This window comes from Cervus elaphus, chromosome 11 (genome assembly GCF_910594005.1).
Source record: "Cervus elaphus chromosome 11, mCerEla1.1, whole genome shotgun sequence".
Taxonomy (NCBI): Eukaryota; Metazoa; Chordata; class Mammalia; order Artiodactyla; family Cervidae; genus Cervus; species Cervus elaphus.
Genome location: NC_057825.1, coordinates 22,781,340 through 22,787,597, shown reverse-complemented (window position 1 = coordinate 22,787,597; position 6,258 = coordinate 22,781,340). Strand labels below are relative to the sequence as shown.

At 45.3% G+C, this 6,258-nt stretch overlaps 1 pseudogene; it reads right to left on the bottom strand.

Moving 5' to 3' along the window:
* Positions 1–201: 201 nt before the first annotated feature.
* Positions 202–964, bottom strand: LOC122703095 (annotated as a pseudogene).
* Between the last annotated feature and the right edge of the window lie 5,294 nt (positions 965–6,258).

Sequence of the window (6,258 nt, the reverse complement as noted above, 5' to 3'; positions counted from 1 at the left end):
GGGGTTGTGACCAAGCACATCAGCTGTATAAACTGGGTCTTGTTCCATATAGGAAACTCCTGGGTGGATCCTTCCAGAAGATACTGTTAAACTTCTATTTTGTAAATCTTTACTCATGCCATATTTTAATGGGTACACTATTTTTTGGCATCAGTTATGAGTTGGTTTTGAAATAGTTCAATGTTAAACCAGCTGGGATGACTACTGATATCTCCATTCCTCTGGGGTGACTCCGCCAAGGTTTCATTCTGTTCCAATTTGTATGGTCTTTGGAAGAAAAGTTATGACCAACGTAGACAGCATATTAAAAAGCAGAGACATTACTTTGCCAACAAAGGTCCATCTAATCAAAGCTTTGGTTTTTCCAGTAGTCATGTATGGATGTGAGAGTTGGACTATAAAGAAAGCTGAATGCTGAAGAATTGATGCTTTTGAACTGTGGTGTTGGAGAAGACTCTTGAGAGTCCTTTGGGCTGCAAGGAGATCCAACCTGTCCATCCTAAAGGAAATCAGTCCTGGGTGTTCATTGGAAGGACTGATGCTGAAGCTGAAACTCCAATACTTTGGCCATCTGATTTAAAGAACTGACTCATTTGAAAAGACCCTGATGCTGGGAAAGATTGAAGGGAAGGAGAAGGGAGTGACAGAGGATGAGATGGTTGGATGGCATCACCGACTCAACGGACATGAGTCTGGGTAGGGTCCAGGAGTTGGTGATGAACAGGGAGGCCTGGTGTGCTGCAGTCCATGGGGTTGCAAAGAGTCAGACACGACTGAGCGACTGAACTGAAATGAACTGATATGCCCCTCCGGCAACACAGAAAGTGGCTCCATTAGCTAATACAGCATTGCCGTATTTGTCATGGAAATCAGGTGCCTGCCTCCAGTGGCTCTGCCTTGACATTGTTTGCTGAATGCTTTGAACTCAGAGATGACTCAGAGATGTGTTTTTGGCCAACGGCATCGTCGTGAAGCTGAAAACAGAACTGTGGCAATAGCAGCTGGTGGTGTTTTGCACCTTCACCAAGCACCCTTGCCTTTTGCAAATGAGACTGCCAGACTTTTAACTAAACTTCCAACTGTGGTGTTAAGAGGCTAACTTTTGTCCCACAAAACTCACCTAGCAATGTTTGATTCACAAAACATCTTACCTGCTTTCTCCCTGAGGGCTCACCGTAACAAGTTCATGAGGGAGGCCAGCAGAGTTTCTCCTCTGTCCCTGTTTCTCTCTTCCTTCCTCTTTGCTTTACTGAGTTCCTACACCAGGGTCTTCCCTGGTGGCTTGGACAGTAAAGAATATGCCTGCAATGGGGAGACCTGGGTTCGATCCCTGGGTCAGGAAGAGCCCCTGGAGGAGGGCATGGCTGCCCACTCCAGTATTCATGCCTAGAGAACCCCATGGACAGAGGAGCCTGGTAAGCTACAATCCACAAGGTCGCAAAGAGTCAGACATGACTGAGCAGCTAACAGCAACAACACTGGGCTCAGTTTTGAGAATTAAAAACGCAAGAGACGAATCTTTCTCGCTTTCCTGTTGAGTTCTCATGGGTCATAGGTGGGGCTGTGGTTTGAACTTGAGTCTCCTGCTGGCCAAGCCAGGACTTGCTCTCCACTCAAGATGCCTTTCCAAACAGTTGCCAAACTCTGCTTTCAGCATCAAGTTCTGGGGTCAGTAACACAGACAGGCCCGGATAAGCCTCTCCCTGAGACGATGGGTTCTGGGTCTGACTTTCTGCATCCCTAGGGAATGGCTCAGAGCAAATCACGGCCTTGTGTCTGATCAAACTTTTCCGAGGTCTTAGTCAAGGCTGCCAAAGTCACTTCTTACAGAAACAGGAGTGGCTGAAGTCAAGACCTGTGTGTCCTGCCGGTGCTTCCAAAACAGGACAGATCTCTTGTAATTCATCCATCCATTGATTCATTAATTTGTTCGTTCTGAAACAGGGATGCCCCCTACACGGTAATGGAGTGCGCTTGCTATGAAGCTTCTGTCTCTAGAATACAAATGCTCCCTCCCCCCGCCCCCAGCCCCACTCCTATCTCCCAGTGATAATGAGTAGCAGCCCTGACAGTCCTCCCATATACAATCTTCCTCCTCCTCCGAGTACTGGGTCTTGCAGTACTCCCGAGGGTGGGAGGGGGAGGGCGCTCGCTCTCTGGTTGGCAGAGGAGGTGCTGGTGGCAGAGGAGGAGGTGACCTTGGTGAGTTGCATCCTTGCACAGTAACTGCTCCAAATCCCCCTCCCACAGCAGCTATAGACCCAGGACATCGTCCTTCTCCGCTGCAGTGAGTCTTCGGCGTGGGGCTGCCCACTCCCTGTCCTGTGCTCAGGAAAGAGGCAACAGCCACATTAGCAACAGCATTTGATTGAAAGGACACTCAGCAAAGATCTGGGCTGAGGCAGACCAGTGGTCAGGCTGCCACTTATCGACAAGCACGTCAGGAATGCAGGATGGTGAGGAGGCAGGCTCTCTCCAGCAGAAACTTTGAGCTGCCAGGACGGGGGCTCAGAAGGCTGACCCACGACAGAGATGGGTCCACAGCTAGTGCTTCTACACTGGCCTCTAAGGTCAGAAAACAAACATTTTGAGCTGGAGTTTTTAAGCACAGCCACCTCTCCAAGTGCTGGAGGTAAAACATGTTCAGACAATTGTTCGTTACTTTAGGAACCCAGATCTCCGCCTTCCTTTCCCTTCCTGGGGGTGAGCTTTCTCTTAAAAACTTGAAAACAGAAAGGGTCTCATCAGATCTTCTTTCTCAAGAGGATGATTCTACTGATCACTTTCTGAGGAGGTCCCCCTGGGGATTCCCCAGTGATTCTCACTCCTGCCAACATTGTGACATTTTTGTCATAATTTTGTGAAAAGGAAGAAGAAGAAATGCTATTCCCATAGATAATCTGCCAGCGTCCATCTATCTGTTCAGTCATGTGGCAAACCCCAAGGGCCAGGAGTTTGTCAATAAACCATGGATATTCCAGACCTGGTCCCAGTGATGATTTGTTCACATTTCTCATGTTCTGCATGATCTACCTGGCTTCTGCTAACTGGGCTTTGTCTCTTGTTATTGGCTGAAGTGCATTCCTCACAGTTGGTGGCTGAAGCAAGTTTCTCCAGCTTGATGCTGGGCACCCTTAGGACACAGCTTGTACTTGACTTCCTGGTCCCTCTTGGCAGCTCCTTTAAATTACTGGACCCTTGAACTTCACTCTGGGGTTAGCCAGGCCTTAGCATCCATGATGGGGCAGTACTTACTATGCCTTGTATGACAAATTGTTCAGAGCCCCATAAAGCCAAGACAACACATTTTTAGAATTAGATTATTTCTAAAGTGTGCTTTTTTAAGTCACCTTTTTGAGAGGGACAGGACTGGGGTTTAGCTTACCTTGTTGGAAAATTGTAAAACATAAATAGCATTTGAGTCCATTTGAGAAACAATCTCCCTTCTTTTCATCCCCACTCCACCACTGCCCAGTGTCCAAAATGCCCTTGATCCCAGATGGCTCAATGGACCATGAACAATAAAATTGAAAGAATTTCTCCTAATAAAAATGAATCCCCTCAATGACAAATTTGAAAGAGCACTAATCTACCATGAGAGCTTCTTCTTTGAGACCTGTCTGTCACCAGTTCGTTGGGAGACTCGCATGGTCATTAACCTCTGGGACCCTCTTGTCCACCCTTCAGAAATAGAGGACACAGCGTGAGTATTCCAAAGGGATGTGCATCATTAAGGATTGAACATGAACTGATAATCAGACCTTTGATTGTATATAATTTTGTGTTTACTATATGGATAAACCTTGATATTTAGAGAGTAACAGAATGATGTTACTCTCTATATAGCCATTTGAAGTTAATAAGGCAGTGAATCTTAATTACCTACATTAGTTTAGCCTGGTAAAGTAAAATGAAACCTTTTCTATGCATTGTCTTTCAATCTGCCATTAACAGCAGAGAGAGTGAAATATTCATACACTCGGTCAGTGACCACTGACTCCAGACTGCTTTAATTCATGGCTGTATTTTCATCTCAGGCTCACAGAGTTTCCAGCTCCAGGATAAGCCTCAACATTCTCTCTTGAAATAAGAATAAGAGAAATGTAAGGACTCAATAACACTCTTGCACAACATGTGAAATGGCAACTCTTAAAAACCTCTCCTCAGGCTATTAAATAACTCTGAGTCTATCACATTCTTCTTCTTCAACTATTAAAATCTTGCATCTGCAAATAGGTCAGTAAGGAAATTGCTGTCAGAGTAGAGAAATACCTGGGAGTAAGGTCATCCTTATTCAAGGTGCCTTACACTATCTGGATTGGGATGAAGTATGGCACATACTCCCGTCAGCATTACCCAGACTGAAGGATTTTGTTGTTGCTATTGTTCAGTTCCTAAGTCATGGACAACTCTGTGCAACCCCATAAACTGCAACACAACAGACTTCCCTGTCCTTCACTATCTCCTGGAGTTTGCTCGAAATATCCATTGAGTCGGTGATGCTACCTAGCCATCTCATCCTCTGCCACTGCTTTTGCCTTCGTTCTTTCCCAGCATCAAGGTCTTTCCAATGAATCGGCTTTTTGCCTCAGGTGGCCAAAGTATTGGAGTTTCAGCTTCAGCATCAATCCTTCCAATGAATATTCAGGGTTGATTTCCTTTAGGATTGACTGGTTGGATCTCCTTGCAGTCCAAGGGACTCTCAAGAGTCTTCTCCAACACCACAGTTCAAAAGCATCAGTTCTTCGGTGCTCAGCTTTCTATGTAGTCCAGCTCTCACATCCATACATGACTATTGGAAAAACTATAATTTTGACTATATGGACCTATGTCAGCGAAATGATGTCCTTGCTTTTGAATACACTGTCTAGGTTTGTCAGAGCTTTCCTTCCGAGGAACAAGTGTCTTGCTGCTGCTGCCGCTGCTGCTGCTAAGTCGCTTAGGGACCACCTAATTCACCTCCTCATCAGGTCCATTTTGCTGATAGGAAAACTGAGTCTCAGTAGGGCCAAATGTCTTGTCCCCAGTTACGTAGCACATAGTAGCAATTTAGAACCGGAATCCAGGGTTTTGACTCCCTGGATTAACACACATTTGTTACCAAAATGTGTGTGCTTTGTTTGATGAAGTGGAATTTAAAATGCTGGGAGTGGAAGGGAAAGAATTTCAAAAGATTAACCAAAGAAAAGAAAGATTTTCCCAACTGGGCTCCAAGCCCTTTGATGCAGGCAAAGCCTTGGAAGTGAAACTTGGTTAAGTTTCCTTGTGCAGCTCTACAGACTTACACTCCTCTTTGTACCTGGGAAGACAGTGCATTATTCATGCAAATAGAATTTGTTTGTTCTGAGACTCTGCAGAGAAGGGGAAAAACAAGTTAATGGCAAAATTAAGACAAGGAGTGATCACGGCTGAGCTTTGGCAGAACAATCCTGAACAGCCACCTGAATTGAGAGGTGGAAGGCCTCCTTGGAAAAGGAGCCCAGATGAAGACTTTAATGAGAGCAGTTCTACTGATGTGTCTAGAATCCTACGTACAGTGCTGTGCTGCCTCTGGTGTCCCTGCCTTTCAAGTTTGAAGGCATTTCAGTACTAGACACAACGGTCAAAATGATGTGAAGTCTATCTGTCCTTATTGTGTGTTTTAAATGTGCAACGTAGGTAAATGTTTTCATGCTGTAGGATGTTAGAATGGTACAATGAGGTAGGCTAGAGGGCTTTATAAAGTGGAAATATCTGAATGTGGAAACAAGGACCATTAATCACTTAGTAATTAATAGGTGGCTTCCCTGGTGGCTCAGTGGAAAAGAATCCGCCTGCCAATGCAGGCGGCACAGGTTCAATTCCCGGGTCAGGAAAATCCCCTGGAGAAGGAAATGACAACTCACTTCAGTGTTCTTTTCTGGAAAATCCATGGACAAAGGAGGCTGGCAGGATACAGTCTATGGGGTCCCAAGAGAGTTGGACACAACTTAGCAACTAAATCGCAAAAAAAATTAATAAGCACTTGCTTAAAGTCTAGGCACTTGCCAGGAATCACAGGTTATTAAATATGTGGAACAGAATTTCTCAACAGGTGCTTTACAAACACCTGCAGCTGTCTCATCTGAAGCCCTTGATAAGTGCAAAGGCAAAGGCAACCTTCTGGGGCTTCCATAGACAATTATCAGGGGTTGTATTTGAACATTTGCATTGCTAACCTGCTTCCCAGGGGCTTCTGATACAGGAGACCAGAGGATGCAAACTCTTCTCCTTTTCCTT